The sequence below is a fragment of the Monomorium pharaonis genome, chromosome 5, assembly GCF_013373865.1.
Source record: "Monomorium pharaonis isolate MP-MQ-018 chromosome 5, ASM1337386v2, whole genome shotgun sequence".
Classification (NCBI taxonomy): domain Eukaryota; kingdom Metazoa; phylum Arthropoda; class Insecta; order Hymenoptera; family Formicidae; genus Monomorium; species Monomorium pharaonis.
In genome coordinates, this window is record NC_050471.1 from 6,717,981 (window position 1) to 6,729,760 (window position 11,780).

Sequence of the window (11,780 nt, forward strand, 5' to 3'; positions counted from 1 at the left end):
ATATTGTGAGGTGAAAACGTCTCGCTGTGTGTCGATCAATTACGACTGACAGCGCAAGAGAGCGACAATAATAGTGCGATTTGGAGCGAGGAAGAAGAGCGAAAGAGAGAGAAAAGGGGTAACATTCTTCGAGATGGGTATTTATTTTCGGCCAATTAGCGGCATTCCACGACGCAAATATCCCCCTCGCTCGTCCGCGGATTGCATAACCTGGCGGGGAATGAGAAGAACGGAAATAGAGAGAAAAAGAAATTAGAAGTGTGCGTGCGTGAAGAAGAGACAAGGAATGAAAGAAAGCCACCAAGCAAAAGGGGAAAACCGGGAGAGAAAGAGAGAGAGAGAGAGAGAGAGAAAGAGTAGACTCCGAGCGAAGACACGTCGGCACGCGACACCCTTCAGCTTGACGTCTGTCTTTTGCTCCTCTGTCTCCTCTCAAACGACGCGCAACCGTGACGTATGCGAGAAAGTATCACGTTTATCGTGGCTCCTCTGATTCCCGCCAGACTCGCCTGTCTTTGAGTCGGACGACTTGGAGCATCCGAAGGACGGCAACTGCCGAGCCGATCTCGATGATCTTTGCTTGTGCATCACAGAGCTCTGTGCATTATCGATCTCTTTACTTGGTCTACAGTGTTTATATTTCGCTCATTATGCTTTTATTGAGACGGATTAATATCAAGCGTAACATTCCTCCGAGTAACGATTCTTAGAAATTAATAAAAAATAAATCCCTCTTCGGCTGTCAGCCGCACGCGATATAGAACGATAATCTCCAGCTTAAGAGCACGTCGGCGCGCAGTCGCCCGACCGTAAAACGCGACTTTAATCGTTCTCCTTAGATATATAGTATTTCGTGTATATTCCCGGACGAACTGGGTTACTACTTCGAAATCGGACGAAGGCGCGGACGGGACTTGCAGACGGATTCCTACCTCCGACCGGTCGACGGGATAGTCGTAAAATATATAGCCTTTAATTTATATCCGAAGTTCGAGTGAAGCGGAGGAGCGGGATTCGCGTTCGCCTAACGAGATTGCTTTCCTATCCTACAGTCTTCCTTCGTCTACACGCAAGCAAATCCGACGGAGAGGAATCGTTTCCCCCGGCGCGCCCCTACGTGAAAGAGCGCGTAGTCGGCGCTTTCAGTGATTTCACGTTGCTAAAAACGGAGTTTTGCTTTTAATGGAATGATGCGAGGATTTGTAGAATTGTGGAACTTGCTTCTAGTTACGTAAGCCTCATTAAGCTCTTAATAATTAATAAAATTATATTAGCGAGTATAGTTGTAGAGAGATTTATTCAGATTGTGTGTTATAGGATGTTTATTAATGAGTATCATCAATTTTTCGAGCAATCTTAACGCAATCTTGTAACAAAGTGATCCTTTATATGTACATGTATATCTAAACAAGCTCTAAAAATCTGTTACTGTAGAATATTAATATTATTAATTAGTCTAATAATATTAAAGCTGATACTAAAGAGATATATTATGATGTTAAAATTACAATATAATCTTCTGCCAGTAGAATGCTTTGTGGAACAAGAAAAAAATTGAAAGATTCTGAATTTTACACTTGAAATACGCGTTTAATGTTTTATACCGAATAATTTCTATGTTGTTTTAATAATTTTAAATATAGTATACCTATATTAAGCCTTTAACTGATTAAAAAATTGAAGTCTAAATGATCGATTGGCAAGAAAGACATCCTTCAAATCTAACGCAAACGAAAATAAGAAGAACGATGTTTCGTAAAAATAGTTTTAACAGTTAAAAATGAATTAAGTCTTCTTTCGGCGTGCAAATATCTGTCTATGGATTTTAAAAATAGCGCAATTTGCGACGTGGATTTGTGCGGCCCATAAGCGCGCGGGCTTGGACTCGCGCCGAAATTCTCTCTCATGCGAGCGGTATTCCATTATCTTCACAGACGAAACAGACGTATCTTTCTCGCGCACAATCTCAAGCTAATTCAAAGTATCCGTCGCGCTTGTTCGCGCCTCCGAACGTATGACCGCTTCTTCACCCCGCGGCAGACTCCCATAATTCGCGCCAGCGCTCCCGACGCTGATTTGTGTCCGGCGCGATGCCGTCCAATATTTCACTTGAATGCGGGATGCAGTCGTCACGTGTGCCCCGTCGCGTAGCCGCATCCCCCCCGAAGACGAAGACTCCGCGACGAAATTGGAACTTTTTTTTCCGCCCCAGCTGGGAGAATTCAATCGAACGCGCTCGCGCTCGCCTCGGTTTCTCTCTTTCGCCCGACGATCGCCCAATTTCGCGCGCGGTCGCATATAAATAGACGCACCGCGTGTGCAACACTGTCTGCCGCCGCTGACATTGGTGGCATTTTTGAAATTCACGAAATGCTCCCTCGTCTGGCGCCCCTCCCTGCTACCTTGTCCCCTTTTTCTGCCACCACTTGTTTTCCGCACGAAAATTTGATCCTACATCCTGTATGTAAAATTATCAAAGCTGACGTAAAAGTTATTCGATATAAAAATTTTGAATCTTTTAATTTAGGTTAGGGATTTTAATTGATGCTTTTGAGTTGATCTTTGAGACTATCAATTAACGAAGATTTTACGAAATAATTTTCTCGTAATTATGTTGTTGCAGGAATATTTTCTTGATAAATTTAATTAATACACTGAGAAAAAAATGTTGTTAATTTGACTAAATTTTCCAATTAAATTAAATTTTGTCTATTCAAGTATTTAAATATTTCAATTAATTATACAAATACTTGAATTGAAATTTGTACATTTAAGTTAAATGCATAAATTCTTACTCTGACAAAATTTTAATTTAGTTGGAAAATTTTATCAAATCAACAATATTTTTTCTCAGTGTAGTAGTATTAATATTATAAAATTATTAATTGATAATATTCTTGTTCTTAGAGTCGCTAGATGTACATATATTGGAGAATCATTTTGTTTCACAAGATTGCTCGGGGAAATTGATGAGCCTTGTAAAACGTCTCTTGCAATCTGAATATAAATCTCTCTACTTACCTACTTATCTATCCATCTAAATTCGCAGAGGAAAGTAAAAAGGTCGTCGGAAAAATTTCAGTCGGTCCCCAGAGACCTGCCTAAGGAAATCGGTTTGCGGCTTATCCGAACACGTCTCAGACAGGCGGCAGCTGTCGCCTTCGTGTCGTCTGGAGTTCTCTCGATCGAGATATCCCCTGACTTTTCCTCCGCGGTAACCAACGGATAACGGCGGATTGGCGAGAATGTGTGGCATAACGATTTGCTAACGAGCCCTTTTCTCGCCTTTTTCCTTTTGCCGTCTTTACCGCGGCCATTACAGTTGCAGAATTAAGCAGCCCCGTCTCTCTCTTCCTCTCTTCCTCTCCTTCCCTTTCTCTTGCGACGAGTAATGGTCAAAGGCTTACGATCTTGTAGACGCGGCTTTTACGACCACGAGAATCGTACTCCCGCTTTTACTCGACCGACCGGTCGCCGTTTACTCCCGTAACAGTGACCGCCGTTGCTAATAAATCGTTACCGCGACATCCCGAGGAAATGTGACTCTTCTTTTTTATCTTTCTTTCGGAAATATTGAGAATATAACAGTATCAAGATAATTTTATTCATAGTCTGAATATAACTTTTAATAACAGTTTTGAAGCAATTGAAATAGCTATGATTAATTTAATTATCGTTCATGGTGACATCCCTAAATGTGGTTTTTGCTTCACTTCGCAGAGAATATCAGTACGTCATTTACGAGATTGCGATTAACTTCAAACTTACGTTTCTCTCGAAATAGTATTTCCGCTTGAGTCTCCATTCTTTTTTTTTTTACTTGATCCCGCGGCAACTATCGTTCCGAGTTAGCGTGGCGAGTGATCGACGCCAACATTCCTGACGCAGGCCCGTTCGGCCTAAGAGAGCTGCTAAACGATTAGGCGGCACGGCGGCATTTCGCGACGTCGATCAGCGCGACGCTGACGACACACCGACGTCGCCTGGGTGGCCGGTTTAACCAGATATCTCGCGTGCGAACCACCGTGGCGAACCGCGGTGAAACCGTCGCTCTTCGTTCTCCGCCAATTATCGTCGCGATTTATTCAAGGCACTTCGTCCGCCCGTCCCTTCGCCTGTCCATCTTGCGAGGCCGCAATTATTCGCGGTTTCCCAGTCGTTTCCGGTTGCCCACCCACCCTGGTCTCCTCTCTGCCCTCTTGGAAAATTCGGTCGATGAACCCGCAACTGATCCTCGTCTTCTCGCCCCGGCGAATCGTCGGGTAATTACCGGTGTCGTTCGGAGAGGGTGAGGCGAGGTGAGGTGAGATGTGAGGCGGAATGTTTCTCTCTGGCAGCCGTCCGCGGAATACTGATTGGGAGTAATTACCGTGACGGTGGAGAGAACGCCGACGAATTTAACATTCAATAACGAAACGCTCGTGCGCGTCACTTTGGCCTGGTGCGGTATACCTAAAGAACAAAATCCTAAAGCAAGAAAAGGGAAAGAGAGAAAACGAGAGAGAGAGAGAGAGAGAGAGAGAAATATTTGTCGTTAACGCGTTAAAGCACTTTGCATACAACAGGCGTGTATTCTACATTTACATCTAATCTGTTTTATATTAAAAAGTTATACTGAATTTCTCAGAGGAATTTACATGAAGCTCAAATCTGAATATATCCGATACTTGAAGAGTAAAAGGAAATAATGCGTGTATCTTGATTAATTAATATTCTATGAAAAAGTCTTTTATATTAATTGAATGAAATCCGTAAAATTATCTATTCTAAAATTAAAAGAAAGCATTTTGTGTTTTTATGTTAAAACCGGTTTTAGTTAAAATGTATGTATCAATGTATTATAAGTAACTATTATAGATGCTAATTTTATTCAAGAAATATACTTTTACTAAATTATGTCAAAGCTAGACATTTTTCTTTCATTTACGACGTAAATGTATTACATGGAGATACAATTGTACAAACCGATTAGTATGCACATTGCGATTCTTGTTTGCACCCTAGAGACCTTCTACGGCTACAGTTATAGACTCATTTATGACTCGGTTGGTGTATTTAAATGGCGTTAAGGGGTTAAATGGATCTTCTCTCGGGCTCCCTCCTAGCATTAATTGACTTGACGTGAGGTTCTCTTGGCGGCAGAATGGCGGAGTTATGACCATTGGTCTGCAACGTCGTCGTCGTAGTCGTCATTGTCGTCGTCGTAGTTGCAATAGCGTCAGCTCGTTAGCGCCATTATTACGATCGTATATAAGTCGGCCAGTCGGCGCCAAAACAGTGGTTTCGAATTACCGAGGACTTTGCCAAGAGGCGATGCGATACTGTTAAATCACCGGGCAGCTTTTGTAATTCGAGGTTGCAGAGGTGTCTCGCGAAAACCGGCGCTTTCCACTGAACTGCGTCAGTTAGTTCATGAACCCAGTTGATTCTTTTGTTAACAGTAAACACGTAGACGAGACTTGGAATTGTCTAATGGCAAAGTACTATACCGTTATTTCAACTGAATAACTTTAACTTGTCAGTTCGTCCTCTCTATTAGTGTTTGTTTTGCGTTCAAACTTCTGAATGTATTTTTCAAATTTCTACGAAAAAATCTACGAGGAAAAGATTTATTTTGTGTAGATTTAACAGATGCAAAAATGATATATTTTTATCCTCTTTATCATAAATCAACCCCGTATAATAGTTTCAGCATCTTTAAGATATTAAGGTACACGAAAGATATGAAGCATCTCGTCCTTTTCGTCCCTCTGGAGTTCTACTCCGCAAGGAGTTAATGTTGACTTCGTAAATGAGTTTAAAACTTGCTCTATGTGCGAGCAACAATTGTTGGATCAAACTTGCTGATGTTAGACTCTCTTACTTGGGGAGTTGATAATTGTATTTAAAAATTTTTATGCACGAGGGTGCAATGTAAACTTGCCGCTTCTTTGAATCAGACGCAAGGAGTTAAGGTGAGTTGTGCATTGCCTCTTTTGCTTCTACGATATTTTAAGAAAATAATGAAAAGATTGACTTCGAGTGTCATAATGTACTTATAATGTACGCTCTTTTGCGAAACGAGGATGAGCCTAAGTATTTTTAATATCTGAAGATAAAGCTTGGTTTTAATTCGATGCAAAAAGTTTTAATTTGATGCAAAGGTCATTTTTTCAGATGTTTTTTTTTTTTAGACTGAAAGATTGAAAAACTCTAAAAAGTGTTTGCATTAAGCTATAAGATAATTGTAGGTTTTTTTTAAGTAACATTTATACGCCTCACAAGCGCATTATGATATCTAAAGCCTTTTCAGTTTGTCCTACAGAATATATCTTAATACTTAATAATTATGACACAAAATTCAACATTAAACATAATATTGTATTTTGATTCTTTTTGTTTTAATTTCTTATTTTATGAAAAAAGTATGAGAAGACCGGAAAGAGATAAAGAGATACAAACATTCTCTTTCGGTTAAATCTTTACGTCAAGATTCACGGTTTTTAGCGCAACTTTTCGTTAATTCTCTTTAATCCGTCTTTTAAAGACTATTTTGTATGGCGTTGAACGAAGTTAGACTTAGTACGAGAAATGGTCGATGCGAGTGGTAGGTAACGAAAAAGGGAAAAACGACAAAGTAATAGACGGTAGGGAGAAAGCGAAATTTATTGCGGACAACTTCTTATCTGATAAATCTTTGGGGCGGGGTCTGATTGAGGGATGAATCTCCCTCTCGTTCGGCAAAGTCGTAGCATGGAATTATCGACGTTCCTTGCTATCGATGGATTCGCTTAATGATTTTCTTGCATCTCCCTCGCTGTTCACCCATCGCTTTAATTCCTCTCTTTTTCAATGCAACGAGAAAAAGCCATGTTTTGCCATATCACCGACTGTAATTAAAGTGCGGCAAAAAAATCTTCACCAATATTAAATTTGAAAATACTTTTTTATTTGTGTTATTTCCTTAAAAATATAATTATTTTGAAGCGAGACATCTGCTTATTATCTAATACATATATAAAATATTTTAAATATATACATATATTAAAAAATTATGTTAAGAGAATTGGATTCTCTTAACACAATTTTTCCATTGTAAAAGAATTAATTACAAAGCATTAAATGAACTTTTAATAATTATATTCTCTTTCCGTACTCACAGCAACACTCACACCAATGCCACGAGTCAGTAGTAATACAAGCCTACGTAGCCTTTCGTCTTTTAGTGGTAAGAAAAAGTTACCCCCGATTCTCGAGGGCTGGAAAATATGATTTCTTATCGGAATCGAGACGCGTGTCTAACGACCGAAAGGGAGAATCGAAAAGCTCATAGATGACGAAGGATATACGCTTCAAAAGAACGCTTTGAAGTTAAACGTCAGAATTCTTCCTGCGCTTTGTTGAGGGGACAAATTCGATTTTCTTGGGATTCCGAGGCGTCTCGGACACGCAGGAAAATTAACCACTTGATCGGCTACAAGTAATCTTTTATTTTTAGTTGGATGAGATTCGCACAAAAAAATGCTATTTCGTAGTTTTTAAAAGACAATTTTTGTCTCTTTATTCTTCCTCGTAATTTTTAACATCTACTTCAACCGTCTTAAATAGACATTTTTTTAATTATTAATTGAATTTAAACATAATAAAATTGTATATTTCGAAAATTACAGAATTATTAGTATTTAATGCCCGTTCTACGAATATATAAATCAACCTCGACTCAACTAACTTATTATTTTATTTTAGTTCTAAGAATTAGAAAATAATAAAGAGTCAATTTTTTTTTTTCAGAGTATTTCTCAGAGTATTTTTTAAATGTATACGCAAACCATGAATTTTACGTGCAGCAAACTGCTTTTCTAGTCACAATAAAAACGTACAATGTTTCATTTCGACGACGTGGTCGAAGCTGGACTAGTCATTGCCACCCTGAGACAGATCGGCCATTACGAGTTCTGTAACATGGTCGGATAAAAGCGGACATCGTAAAAGCGAACGGGGTTAGCAATGCATCCTGACAGGAGCGGGCGGAGTCCTGTGGGAAATAGAGACGAGCCACTGCACGGAACATCGGGCGCAAGGAAATTTAATATCTGAATCGACATTCCGCCTCCCCCTTTCATAACAGACAACCCGCGTTGATTCGACCGAGCAGCATCACTGTGTATTATCGGTTCGACTCTTCGGAGACATCGATACGTTTGCTATCTCGCTTACTTCCGTTCGTAGTGCAAAATTAGTCCTACATGAAAATATGTGTTAAAGTACAAATAACGCTTCTTAATTCTTTATTCGTGAATAATTACCTATCTTGTCGATTAATGTTAATTAATATTAAATTTTATTAAAATTTGGAGATAATAAAAAATTAAATTTCTCTTGTAACGTGAAAAAAAAATTGCTATACTACTAATTTTTATAATTACAAAATTCTAACTAAAAAAATTTTCAAAAATTTTTTTAGTTAGAATTTGTAACGTGATCATAAGTAATTCAAAGACGAAAGAAATATGTAAATTTCTTGGCAACTTGATACAAAATTCTTGTCCTTTTCTCTGTTCTCTCAGTAGATTGAGCAGATTTCGTTTTAGACCATGGTTTCGCGAGATTGTGAGACATTCTATTTTGGAGATGAAATTGAATTTCGGCCATCTTGGATCATCTTAGATCTGTCGATATTCCATATGTTCTGCAAGTTTAGTTACGTTTCTGTCGAAGTAACTATTGTCTGATGAGAAATAAAAATGGGAAGTGAATTGTGTCGGAACTCATAAAATAAACTTCCTACGCTTAAACTTAGACGTGTCATTCCAGGAATGAAAGTGTGTTTCTAGAATTTCCGTACTTTTGCAATTACAACTTTTCTCCGAAAAGTAGTAATATGATTATGAATATTTCATCTGCCTTGTATTGTAATGCGTACACTTCTGCAAGTATTCTGAATAGGAGAAGTTCCTCGCCCTCGCAAAAATTTCTCGTTTACGGACGTTCAATTTTGCATCCAATTTGAAATGCGCGGGGGCGCAGAAAACTTTCGATCTACCTTCCTCCCGCGGCAATTCCGCCGAAGAAAATATTTATCGTGTTATCTCGATCGAAGAGGGCACTTTGTGCCCAATTCACGTCGATCGTTGTTAATTGAGAAGATCAGCGTCGTAGGTTTCCGACGCTATTTATCGTTTCTTCCAGCAGCCGGAGGCGGCAGATGTCCCTGCCGATTCGAAACGACCTTCTGGGACCCTTCGGAACGGATTCGCCCTGTGCTCTCGCCCCCGACGACACTTTAGGGACGCTTTTTCACGAGTCGCCGCCGCCGCTTTCCCGGCTCGTTCGTTGCCGGATTAAAACCGATCGAAAGCGACTAGTCGTGAACTTTGCGACTCGCGCTTGTAACTTGAGAAACGCCGACCTTTTGGCCTTCTTCGGCGAAACGATTCCTACGCGCGAGTAATCCTCTTTGCCGGTATAACCGAGTTTGCGAGAGTTTTATTCTCTTCGTTATTTTTTTTTTTTTTGTTGCAACGAAACCAAACGCGTGCATTGGTTTACTGTGTGTTCCACAAAGCCAACGGGCTGTAACTCTTTGCGTTGAAAAACTCGATTAACGAAACAATCCGGGTTAGAGCTGCTCTGTGTTTCAACGCGAACTAATGCGAGTCGCGTTGGAACGAAATTGCGGCTTGCAGATTATGTTTTTGTGTGTGTGTGTGTGTGTGTGTGTGTGTGTGTGTGTGTGTACGTGTGTTTGTGTGTGTGGATACCGATTGACGCGAAATTAACGTTCACTGGGCGGCTCTTCTTCTGATGCGACATTCAACGTGCACGTCCGGCAAAATAATGCGCTGCAAAAATTTCACAGGCATTTCGAAAGGAACAATTGTCATAATGCGAAATTATATTATTAAAATTATGTTTCAAATTTTTGTACTTATTTGACGCAATAATAATCTCTTCCCCGATTTATAAGCGACACTTAAGAAAAAGGTCGGCCTATAAAATTGTTGATTTGACTGATTCACCGTTCGCACGCGTACTGCGCGTGTTTGTTCGCAATCCGTCGGATGCGAACGTATATCTATCTGGTGAACACACTGTGGCGGGGAAACAACGGGGCCATTATAAGGCGCTTTTTAGAGCAGTTGGACGCATCTCGCGCGCGGTGGTCGCGGATCACGCGGGGCGCGACTTGTCTCAATTTACAGGAACGACGCCGGCATTCCGGCGAGTCGGCGGCGGCGTTAATTTATATTAATTTTAGACACGTATATATCCGAATTAACGCGCACCGGCCGGCGCCCTCGTGCTGTTTCTTCAGCATTCCTGCGTGGGACGGGCGGGAGCGAGCACTCAGCGCCGAAATTCTGCGGAACGGGCGTTTTAGGTGCGAGACGGCCCCGCAGAAATAAATCGACGAGAACATCCCGGCGTCAAAGGGAGACGCGAAATTGTGGAATTAAACACAACTGCACTCATGTATTCTATTAATGTACGTCACTTTCAATTAATTTAATCTCGCGCGTGGAGCGTAATTTCGGAGATTAAAAAATTCGGGACAGGAATAATTAAAGTTGGGCCGCGTGAATTGTCGACGGTGCGTTTTTCACGGCGCGCTGATCGTAGTAGAGTCGCGATTGCGCGCCCGGCGATCGATTCTAACTGAATTAAGTAGCTCAGGAATTCGCTTCCCGAAGGATTTCGTTAAATATTGTGCGAAACAAGAAGCGAGCGAGAGAGAGACTAGCTGTCGAGAACGGTTTAATTAATCCCCATTATTCGCACTGTAATTGAACCGGCGAATCGCACCGAGTAGGTAAGCGTTTCCGTAAAACCAGAATCGTGTACGTCAGCAGTTCGTTGGTTCAGAATTATTCACCTCAGTACCTTCCCCTCTATCGTATTACTTAATTCGTACAAAAGACTAATGGAAATAAACCGAAACGGAAATAAAAAGTTCATTTCTCTGCTCTTTGTTAATATGGAAAAGGGATACACTTAATTTATCATATGGAATGCATCAGAAGGAATTTTCAAAAAGTTCGTACTTCTCCATTGACGATCAAACGTGTAATAATAACGTAATAATGATAAATTGATAAATTGATAAAAGGCTGCATCGCGAGAGATATCATGCGCTTTGATCTGGCGATTTGTGAAATGGAATTATAGAATTGTTTCACGATGTCGAAGTCGTCTGATCCCCGCGATGCATGCGTTTTTGTGTCGGGGTGGCAGGGGGGAGGCTTGTGCCGCCGCACGTGCGCCATTGATTTGCATAGCGGTGCTTGCACAAGGGTGCAACGGTATCGAGCGAAAGGTGGCTGCATGGTGGCACAGTGGCACCCGTGCGAATCGATGGACACGGTGCATCGCTCGCTCGCGTACGTACAGCGAGCCTGGGCGAGCGCGTGCAACATTGAACGCGTCCACGGACGCATGCAAATTCCTGTCGACATGCTCTCTGAGGGACGTCTCTGTTCTGTCTGCTTGCAGATCCCTGCTTCCGCATCCGTCCCGCACGGGCATATCAGCGTTTCGCCGCCACATACACAATGGCCGCCTGTTTATGGTGAGTGTGTTGCATTACGGTAGTATTAATTTGCGTGACGTTCTTGACGGGCGATCAATTTTCCCCTTTTCCCTTTCCCTCCTTTTCCCTCACCCCCTCCCCTCCTCCCTCGCGCGTTCAAAATATTATACTAAAATAGATTTCGATCGAAACGCATATGCCGTCAATGTTCGCTCAACGAGGAACCTGCCGATTACTTTCATGTTGTTCAAATATTTGCAGTACTTGCAACTTT

The 11,780-nt window shown here is 41.1% G+C and overlaps 1 protein-coding gene across 2 annotated transcripts in view; it reads left to right on the forward strand.

Annotated features, from left to right (window-relative positions):
- LOC105837890 overlaps positions 1-11,545 on the forward strand; it is a 150,480-nt gene extending 138,935 nt beyond the window's left edge. Inside the window, exon 7 of one of the 2 annotated variants that reach the window (XR_004963160.1) lies at positions 11,470-11,520. The gene's annotated coding sequence lies outside the window, so the exon portion shown is untranslated. Of the gene's footprint in view, positions 1-11,469 lie in introns of both variants that reach the window. The other variant, XM_036286555.1, reaches the window with a different exon arrangement.
- Positions 11,546-11,780: the final 235 nt, after the last annotated feature.